An 11,469-nucleotide genomic window follows, 5' to 3' on the forward strand; every position below is an offset into this window, starting at 1 on the left:
GTGTTTTGTGTTTTACGGTAAAGTAAAATCACAGAATAGTTAAATACTCAGCAGGGCAGGCAGCATCTGTGGAGAGAGGAATATAGTTAAGGCCTCAGATTGGTGACCATTCACCCATTCTGAAGCGTCACTGACCTGAAATGTTAAGTAATGAAGCGGACTGATCTCTGGCATGGCAAGGCTGAAGAGAGATTAGGCCCGATGTGGCCACAGGGAACTGCAGATGCTGCAATCTTGTATAGAATACAGAAACATAGAAAATAGGTGCAGGAGTAGGATATTCGGCCCTTCGAGCCTGCACCGCCATTCAATATGATCATGGTTGATCATCCAACTCAGTATCCTGTACCTGCCTTCTCTCCATACCACCCGATCCCTTTAGCCACAAGGGCCGCATCTAACTCCCTCTTAAATATAGCCAATGAACTGGCCACAACTACCTTCGATGGCAGAGAATTCCACAGATTCACCACTCTCTGTGTGAAAAATGTTTTTCTCATCTCGGTCCTAAAAGATTTCCCCCTTATCCTTAAACTGTGACCCCTTGTTCTGGACTTCCCCAACATCGGGAATAATCTTCCTGTATCTATCCTGTCCAACCCCTTAAGAATTTTGTAAGTTTCTATATGATCCACCCTCAATCTTCTAAATTCTAGCGAGTACAAGCCAAGTCTTTTTTCATATGAAAGTCCTGACATCCCAGGAATCAGTCTGGGGAACCTTCTCTGTACTCCCTCTATGGCAAGAATGTCTTTCCTCAGATTAGGAGACCAAAACTGGATGCAATACTCCAGGTGTGGTCTCACCAAGACCCTGTACAATTGCAGTAGAACCTCCCTGCTCCTATACTCAAATCCTTTTGCTATGAATGCTAACATACCATTCGCATTCTTCACTGCCTGCTGCACCTGCATGCCTACTTTCAATGACTGGTGTACCATGACACCCAGGTCTCGTTGCATCTCCCCTTTTCCTAATCGGCCACCATTAAGATACAAGTCTACTTTCCTGTTTTTGCCACCAAAGTGGATAACCTCACATTTACCCACATTATACTGCATTTGCCATGCATTTGCCCACTCACTCAGCCTATCCAAGTCACCTTGCAGCCTCCTAGCATCTTCCTCACAGCTAACACTTCCCCCCAGCTTCGTGTCATCCGCAAACTTGGATATGTTGCATACAATTCCCTCGTCCAAATCATTAATATATATTGTAAATAGCTGGGGTCCCAGCACTGAGCCTTGCGGTACCCCACTAGTCACTGCCTGCATTGTGAAAAGGACCCGTTTACTCCTACTCTTTGCTTCCTGTCTGCCAGCCAGTTCTCTATCCACATCAATACTGAACCCCCAATACCGTGTGCTTTAAGCTTGTATACTAATCTCTTATGTGGGACCTTGTTGAAAGCCTTCTGAAAGCCCAGGTATAACACATCCACTGGTTCTCCCTTATCCACTCTACTAGTTACATCCTCGAAAAATTCTATAAGATTCGTCAGACATGATTTACCTTTCATAAATCCATGCCGACTTTGTCCAATGGTTTCACTACTTTCCAAATGTGCTGCCATCCCATCTTTAATAACTGACTCTAGAAGTTTCCCCTCTACCGATGTTAGACTAACTGGTCTGTAATTCCCCGTTTTCTCTCTCCCTCTCTTTTTAAAAAGTGGGGTTACATTAGCTACACTCCAATCCTCAGGAACTACTCCAGAATCTAAAGAGTTTTGAAAAATTATCACTAATGCATCCACTATTTCTGGGGCTACTTCCTGACGTACTCTGGGATGCAGCCCATCTGGCCCTGGGGATTTATCGGCCTTTAATCCATTGAATTTACCTAACACCACTTCCCTTCTAACCTGGATTTCACTCAGTTCCTCCATCTCATTTGACCCCCGGTCCCCTGCTATTTCCGGCAAAATATTTATGATTTCCGGCAGAATATTTATGTCTTCCTTAGTGAAGACAGAACCAAAGTAGTTATTCAATTGGTCTGCCATGTCCTTGTTCCCCATGATCAATTCACCTGTTTCTGACTGCAAAGGACCTACATTTGTTTTAACTAATCTTTTTCTCTTCAGATATCTATAAAAACTTTTGCAGTTAGTTTTTATGTTCCCTGCCAGTTTTCTTTCATAATCTATTTTCCCTTTCCTAATTAAGCCCTTTGTCCTCCTCTGCTGAATTTCTCCAAGTCCTCTGGTAGGCTGCTTTTTCTGGCTAATTTGTATGCTTCATCTTTTGTTTTGATACTATCCCTGATTTCCCTTGTTATCCACGCATGCACTACCTTCCCTGATTTATTATTTTGCCAAACAGGGATGAACAATTGTTATAGTCCATCCATGCAGTCTTTAAATACCTTCCATTGCATATCCACCGTCAACCCTTTAAGATTCAATTGCCAGTCAATCTTGGCCAATTCACATCTCATACCTTCAAAGTTACCTTTCTTTAAGTTCAGAGCCATTGTTTCTGAATTAATTATGTCACTCTCCATCCTAATGAAGAACTCAACCATATTATGGTCACTCTTGCCCTTGGGGCCATGCATAACAAGACTGCTAACTAACCCTTCCTCAATATGATCTGCTGGAGTAACTCAGCGGGTCAGGCAGCATCTCTGGAGGACATAGATAGGCATGTGACCCTTCTTCATAATAGGTCAAAATTTGATTTATATTCATTTGAGTTTTGAAGAGTGAGGGAGGATTTCATTGAAATTCTAAAGAGGACGAGATAGATTTGCTGGTTATATTGAACACTCCTTGTTCAAAATGCACCGCGGCACCATTCTTCAACTCTTTTCAGCAGTCTGAAGGAAGGGTCTCAACACAAAACCTCGTCTGCTCATTCCCTCCACAGATGCTGCATGACCCGCTGAGTTCCTCCAGCGCTTTGTGTGTTGCTCAGGATTCCAGCACCTGTACTTCCTTGTGTCTCCACTGAGGGGCGCACTCCTACCCAATGACAGTCAATGATATTCGCAACCCAGGCTAAAGGCTGGTCAGTCCCAAGAACTTGATGGCTTGTATCTGGAGATCCTACAATGAGTGGTCGCTGAGATTGTTCATGCCGTGGTCGTAATTGTGCAGAAATTCTCAGGGTCTGGAGAGGATTGGAAACCTGCCTGGCCTTGTTTACAGGGAACATGAACTCTTATTTCTGCGGCAGGATCTCCAGTCTTGTGCCCATCCCCCGAAGTTCAACAGGAATGATGCTGTTTGTGCCACGATGAGCATCAGTTTAGTTACTGCGCGGAAACAGGCCCTTCAGCCCATCGAGTCCACACCGATTAGCGATCCCCCGCGGGTTCTGGAGCACTAGCATGGGTGTTGTGGGTCAAGTCAAGGACAGTGAGTGCAGGGCTATTTCAATCCATTTCATGTCAATCCATTCAAGTCAAGCACAGGGCAGGCGGGGCCAGCCAACAATACAATCCATTTGTTTTCATTTCAGGTGAGCTCAAGCAAAACAAAGGCAAAGCAAAAGCAAAGGCACAGAGCAGGTGGGGCCAGCCAACAATACAATCCATTTGCTTTCATTTTTAGGTGAGCTCAAGCAAAGCAAAGCCAAAGCAAAAGCAAAAGCACAGAGCAGGCCAAACAACTCATTTCATTTCCATTTCCATTTCCATTTCAAGCACAGGGCAGGCCCAGCAACTCATTTCATTTCATTAAGGACTAACAAATAATTTATTGCAAGCACATTAAGGGTTAATAAGTCATCATTCATTGCAAGCACATTGCTGGCTAACAAATCATTCATTGCAAGCACATTAAGGGTTAACAAATCATCATTCATTGCAAGCACATTGCTGGCTAACAAATCATTTATTGCAAGCACATAACCACATAAAGGCTAGAATCACAGTTCAGTAGACTCACAGCAGAATCAGAGTTGTGGCCTCACCCTCGCGATCTTTCAGAGTGACTGACTCACGTCCAGGCATCCGGGGTTTTATAGTCCTGCCCCCCCCTCCCCCCCGGAAGGAGCGTTACCTTCATCATGGTGATTGACAGGCGAGAGAACCGATCAGCTGATCTCAGGGATTTTTAAACACTCATATCTTTTTTATTTTTCATCGATGGGAAAAATTCTCAGGGCTGCCTCAGTGGAGGAGGACTGCGAGTAAGATGGCCAAAAAATCATAGCGATATAGAGTAGCATCTTTTTCTAAAATCAATATACAGCACAGACATGAATTGGTCAAGATGAGACTTTTAATTATATAGATTTTTTTAAATTACAAATAAAATTTAATTCTGAAAACAAAACTGGACGTTGATGAGGAGTTTGAAGATTGGCAGTGCTGGGAGCAATGTAACTGGGGAGGTCATTAAGAAGGAACTGCAGATGCTGGAAAAGGTACACAAAAAAAGCAAAGCTGGAGAAACTCGGCGGGTGCAGCAGCATCTATGGAGCGAAGGAAATAGGCAACGTTTCGGGCCAAAACCCTTCTTCAGACTGATGGGGGGTGGGGTGGGGAGAAGAAAGGAAAAAGGAGGAGACAGCAAGGTCTAACAAAATTGGGAGAATTCAATGTTCAATGTTCAATGTTCATGCCCCCAGGATGCAGACTCCCCAAGCGGAATATGAGGTGCTGTTCCTCCAATTTCCGGTGTTGCTCGCTCTGGCCATGGAGGAGACCCAGGACAGAATGGGAGGGGGAGTTGAAGTGCTGAGCCACCAGGAGGTCAGGTTGGTTATTGTGGACCGAGCGGAGGTGTTCGGCGAAACGATCGCCCAGCCTCCGCTTGGTCTCACCGATGTAGATCTGCTGACATCTAGAGCAGCGGATGCAATAGATGAGGTTGGAGAAGATGCAGGTGAACCTCTGTCACACATAGAACGACTGCTTGGGTCCTTGAATGGAGTCGAGGGGGGAGGTAAAGGGACAAGTGTTACCTCTCTTGCGGTTGCAATGGAAAGTGCCCGGGGAGGGGGTGGTATGAGAGGGAACGGAAGAATTGACAAGGGTGTTGCGGAGGGAGCGGTCTTTGTCGAAGGCAGACATGGGGGGGGGGGGGGGTGGGGGGGGGGGGGATGGGATGGGAAGATGTGGCGAGTGGTGGGGTCACGTTGGAGGTCGCAAAACTGACGGAGGATTACTTGGTGTATGTGATGGCTGGTGGGGTGAAAGGTGAGGACTGGGGGACTCTGCCCTTGTTGCGAGTGGGGGGATGGGGAGAGAGAGAGCAGTGTTGCGGGGTATGGAAGAGACCCTGGTGCGAGTCTCATCTATGGTGGCGGAGGGGAACCCCCGTTCCCTGAAGAATGAGGACATTTCAGATGCCCTGGAGTGGAACGCCTCATCCTGGGAGCAGATGCGGCGTAGACGGAGGAATTGGGAGTAGGGGATGGAGTCCTTACAGGAAGCAGGGTGGGAAGAAGTGTAGTCTAGATACCCATGGGAGTCAGTAGGTTTATAGTGGATGTCGGAGTGGATGCAGAGGTCGATGGACCAAAACCATCCTCTGCTCTGGGGTCCAGAGAAGGTTCTGCCTACATTGGAGTCTATTAGCTATAAGGTGAGGTTAGACAGATTTGGATTGTTTTCTCTGGAGCATCAGAGGAAGAGAGACCTGATAGAAGTATATAAATTTATGAGAAACACAGATAGGGTGAACAGTCAGAACCTTTATCCCAGGGTGGAAATATCTAAGATAGAGGGAATAGCTTTGAGATGAAAGGAGCATAGATTAAAGAAGATGTGTTAAATTTACTGTAAGTGTCCACATCTGGTGTCTCACATTGACCAGAGAAGCTCTCAGCCATGTTGGCTCCACAGTAGTATATCTCAATAGTAAATAAGCAAAATAATACAATCCTAGACATACATCGCAGGGTCTTTAGCCCAACACGTCCAAACTAACCAAAGTGTCATTCTTAGTCCCTTGTGCCTGCATTTGTCCCATGTCCCTCGAAACCTTTTCCACTCACAAACTTGTCCAAATGTCTCTGAAATATTGGAATTATAACTGCCCTTGCCACCTCCTCTGACAGCTCAATTATTAAACTCACCACTCTGTGTGGTGAGTTTACTCTTTTTTTAATTCCTATGGCTGTATGGTGGCCCCAATTGTCACTGTACCAATTGGTGCATGTGACAATAAATGTCTCTTGAGTCTCTTGAATCTTGAAAAAAGTGTCCTCTCATGTCCCATTTAAATCTCTTCTTTCTCACCTTAAATCTCTACTTTTACACTCCCCTACTCTGGGAACAAGATTGAACCCAACCACTTTATCTGCACCCGTTATGGTTTTACAAAACTCTGTAAGGTCACCCCTCAAGCTCCAGCACTCCAGGGAAACAGAGATTCCTTATCATGGAGGACTGCTGGGTAAATCTCGTAATATTAGCAACAATTCAAAAAACAGGTTGATAATCACACACACACAGAAAAAGCAGCACATATCATTCCTTTACAGACTCATAATTCATACACGCACTTGAAGATGTTAAATTATACAATAACCACTCCCTCAATGTCAATAGATGGAATCAGCTGGTGGTGGGCTTCAGGAAGTGGGGTGAGGTACAGGCCCCAGTCTGTATCAATGGGGCTGAAGTGGAGATGGGCAAAACATTTATGTTCCCAGGTGTAAATATCATCAATGAGTCGCCCTGGTCAACCACACTGAGGCCATGGCAAAGACAGCACATCAGCACCTCGACTTCCTCAGAAGGCTCAGCAAATTCGGATATCTCCAGCCACATTCTACGCTTGATGAAGAGGAGCGAGCAGTCCTGAAATGTAAATCTCCCGAGCTCTGGAGTGCGACTTCAACCCACAATCTTTGGGGTGGGAAGCAGAGCGAGATGAGGAGTGACAGTGAGAGAGCATGAAAGGAGGAAAATCCACTGAGATAAACCATGTCCTTGAGTCTTGAAACCTTCCGCTTATGACGTTTTCTAAGTCTGGATAAAACAAAATGAGATTGCAATGGCTTACTGTATTTCGCTCCAATCAACACACACTTGAGACCAACCTGATGGACCTGAAATAGACACAAAGTGCTGGAATAACTCAGTGGGGCAGGCAGTAACTCTGGAGAGTCGTAATGGGTGACTTTTTGGGCCGAGAGCCTTATTCAGACTAGTCATAGGAAAGGGAACGAGAGATATAGCCAGTGATGTCGAGATATATAGAACATGCGGATCCTCTGTCCACTGAGGAGTTTGTTCTACCAGGTGGACAATGTCGCTCGGGGTCATTAGGGTCCATAGGTGGGATGGAACAGGAGCAAGGACCACTCTGTGCCCATCACCTGCGGTGGCCTGCAATGGTCTGCCGGACACTCTGCCACCCACTTGGGTGAGGAGGGGCGAGGATGGGGAAGGGCTGGGGCACATTGCCAGGAGCCTGTGGATGCCACTCCCAGAAAAAGGAACAAACTGCATTGTTATTAAAGTCATCCGGGTTTCAGACTCCAGCAGAGGGCAGCAGATAGCCGAGTTGAGGCAGAAACTCTCCCTCCATCTCTAGGGGTCTGGTCTATAGGTGAGTTGGGATTCAGACCATGGCCAGGACCTGGTCAGCCCCCCTAAGGCTATCAAGGGTTATGGGGAGAAGGCAGGAGAACGAAGTTGAGGGGGAAAGGTAGATCAGCCACAATTGAATGACAGAGTATACTTGATGGGCCGAATGGCCTACTTCTGCTCCTCAATCTTATGAACTTATGAACCACTTGCCACAGATCAGTCCGTGTCTGAATGTTGTGAGGACGAGTCCTGAAACGTTCAGATGTGGAGAGAGAAACAGAATTCGTGTTTCAGGTGGATGAACCTTCCAGTGGAGCAGGTTTGATGTGAGATCATCGACCAGAGTCGTTCACTTGGTTTCTCTCTCCACAGACGCTGCTTGACCTGCTGAGGATTTCTGTGTTTCCGGATAAAGCTCCTTACCTCAGTCGAGTTCATCTCAATCTGTGAGGATTCGGTGGTGAAATTCTTGTGCTTTTTGGTCAACCATTTCCGACATTCAGTCGCCACCTTCAACAAAATGGGAATATTTCAACCCATGGAGAAAACTTCCAACCGTTCAACGCGCTTTGTCCCAAAGTCAAGTGAGAGTTCACACTTATCCAATGGCTTCTGCTGTTAGTATCTCCTTGGGATCACTCACTCAGGAGCGAGTCTCCAAGATGCTTCCTCTTCTTACCAGCTCCATTGGGGTTGGCCTGTCCACCATGACAGGGTCATGATTGTCTGGATCTCTCTTCAGTTACAGAGTTGTTCAGCAGAGAAACAGGCCCTTCGGTCCATCCTCTCCATGCTGACAATCAAGTAACCATCAATACTGATCCCATTTACCCACACTTGGCCTGTAGCCTTCTATGCCTTGGCACTTCAAGTGTTTGTCTAAATGTTGTGAGAGTCCGTGTCTCCACAGTCCCTCAGGCAGTGGCTCCAAACTTCAACTCTGAGTGAAAACATTCTTCCTTATATCCATTCTAAACTTCTGCATTCCGATAACTGACATCTCTGCTGTGAGGGAGATTTTATACTATCCTTGCCCCTGATCATTTTGTACACCTCTCTCAGTCCCCCCTCAGCCCTCTACGCCCCAAGGACACAAACCCAGTCTCCATCCATAACTGAGACTCTCTACTCTGGGCAACGTGCTGGTGAACCTCCTCTACTCCATCTCCAAAGCAATCATGTCATTTCTAGACTGAGGTGACCACAACTGGAGACAATGTTCTAGACGTGGCCTCACCAATACTTTATAAAGTTGTCCCATACCATCCTTGCTCTTATATTCTTTGTCCCAGCCAATGAAGATGGCAAAGTGTAGCCATCTTTCCCACCCTACACACCTGTGCTGTGACCCTCAGTGGACTAAGGACTCGTACATCAAGGTGTCTCTGTCCCTGAATACCCCATCATTCATGTGTTTCCTGCCATTAAGAGTCATAAAGAGTCATACAGTGTGGACACAGGCCCTTCGGCTCAACTTGCCCACATTGACCAACATGTCCCATCTACACTGGTCCCACCTGCCTGCGTTTGGCCCATATCCCTCTGAATCTGTCCTATCCATATACCGGCCTACTTGTTTCTTAAACCTTGCAATAATCCCTGCCTCAACTATTTCCTCAGGCACCTCGTTCCATACACCCACCACCCTTTGTGTGAAAATGTTACCCCTCAGATTTGTATTAAATCTTTCCCCCTTCACTTTAAACCAATATTGTCTGGTTCTTGATTCCCCTACTCTGGTCAAGAGACTGTGCATCTCCCCAATCAACTTCTCTCATGATTTTGTACACCTCTATAAGGTCACCCCTCATCATCCTGCGCTCCAAAGAATATAGTCCTAGTCTGCTCAAACTCACCCGATAGCATAGACCCCCAAGTCCTGGTAACATTCTCTCCCAAAACACATCACACTTATCGTGGATTAAATTCCATCGGCATTTGGTCTGCCAATCTCAGCAGCTGATCCATAACTGATTGTAGCCTGAGACTACCCTCCTCACCATCCAAAACACCACCAATCTGCTTCAAAAGGCAGTGGTAGCAGGCTCTTGTAAAACCTTCCCAGAGAGATGGAGAGCTTCTGGATCAGGATGGGGTGAAGGGTGATCGAGGGTGTATGGGAACGAAGGTGGGAGATCACAATCATATCAGCCTGGTCTTATTAAATGGCGGAGGGTGGGAAACGGGTCACAGGATCACATTTAACACAACAGAGGGAACACCATGGCTACCAATCTCACCGTACTGTCCCATCAAACTGCCCCAGGGTGGAGGCACTGGATACATACAGTGTGAAGCTCCCTCCACATTGAAACTGGCCTGGGGAAGGACAGTCAGAGTGTATCGAGAGTGAAGCTCCTTCTACAATATCCCAGCTGACATCCCACATACACAGTACAGTGATAGCGATTGTCTTTTACCTGAGAAATGGTGGCACATGGTCTCCTCCTGTGACCCGTCTCAATACCAATCTCTAACCCTTCTCCCTTCTCCCTCAGATGTGGCATTTCCACTTCCTGCATCAGGTCTCCTTGTACTGACACTGAGTAACGGAGAATGAAGAGGTGACCATGAACTGACCTGAACCAGCTCAGACCCAGCTTACGTGGAGACATCAGGCCTGAAGCCAGGTTCAGTGTGTCCACTGTCCTCCCAACTTTCACACTGCAGGGTGTGGTGGGTTAACCAGGGTCACATGGACACCCATCCCTACACAGTGTACGGTGACTTCCCAACAGTAAATCACCCAGAGCAAAGGTACTTCCTGATCATCCCCCTCGTTCACCAAGAGGGCAATCAGAGCCAATCCTCTCATCTGTCTAATGTAAACAGAAGATGGTGCAAGTACTCAGCAGATCAGGCAGGTTCTGCAGACAATGAGAAGTTAGCTTTGTTCCTCTCTCCACAGATGCTGCCTGACCTGCTGAGTGTTTCAGGTATTTTCTGTATTTCATTCCAGTTTCTGCACCTTTAGCTTTTCCCTCATCTACTTGCCCAGTTAGTCCTAGATAACACCTGCACTATGTGACCCAGATTTGATGGGGACTTACCCAATGGAGGCAGAAGGAGTTTAATTCTGAGTTCAGGAACTATTTCCCATTTGTACCTTTGGGGGAGCCCATTATCCATCGGGAAACACCCCGGGTGGTATTTACAAACCTGGTTGAGTTCCAGAGTGAAATTGACTATTTCTTGCAGCTTGGGGCTGGCAACTTTGTTGCTGATCGTGGCTGAGACCACCTTGGAGTTTAATGGGACCGTCTTCTGAGGTGAGTTTCCTCCTTTAATCTCTCTGTTCAATAAGGATTCCGTGTCTTTGTATACGAGAAAGGAAACAGCCACAAACCCTGCCGGAGATAACAGTTCAACCATTGGTGAGTGTGGAGAAACGTCAGGTGTAAGACTCCAGAAACTGGACATAAAAGCAGATCTACAGCACACGCCACCCATTCCAGTGGTGCCCTGTACTGGGGCTCTGAGCATTAAAACCAGCTGTAAACAGTGGTGGATCAGGAGATCATCGAGCGGCCAACTTTGTCCAGGACAGTGTCAGGTTAGCTTGAGTGCTGTTGCAACTGCACTCATCCAGGCAAGTGGAGGGTGATCTATCACGGTCCTGACTTGTGACTTGTGGGAGGTTACACATGGCCATACACTCAAGATAGAGTCATTGTGTCACAGAGCACAGATACAGGCCCTTCAGCCCAACGTCCATGCCGACCAAGATGCACCATCTAAGCATGTCCCATTTTCCTGCGTTTAGCTCAAATCTGTCTAAATGTTTTGTATTCATGTATCTGTCCACGTGTCTTTTAAACAAGCGGCTGATATAGAACCGGCATCAACAACCTCCTCTGGAAGCTTCTTCCACAAACCCACCTCTCCATGAGTGAAAAAGTTGCCCCTGGGGTTCCCCTCTCACCTTTAAACTATGTCCTCTGGTTCTTGATTCTCCTACTCTGGATAAAAGATTCTATG

This window comes from Amblyraja radiata, chromosome 15 (genome assembly GCF_010909765.2).
Source record: "Amblyraja radiata isolate CabotCenter1 chromosome 15, sAmbRad1.1.pri, whole genome shotgun sequence".
In the NCBI taxonomy this organism is placed as follows: domain Eukaryota; kingdom Metazoa; phylum Chordata; class Chondrichthyes; order Rajiformes; family Rajidae; genus Amblyraja; species Amblyraja radiata.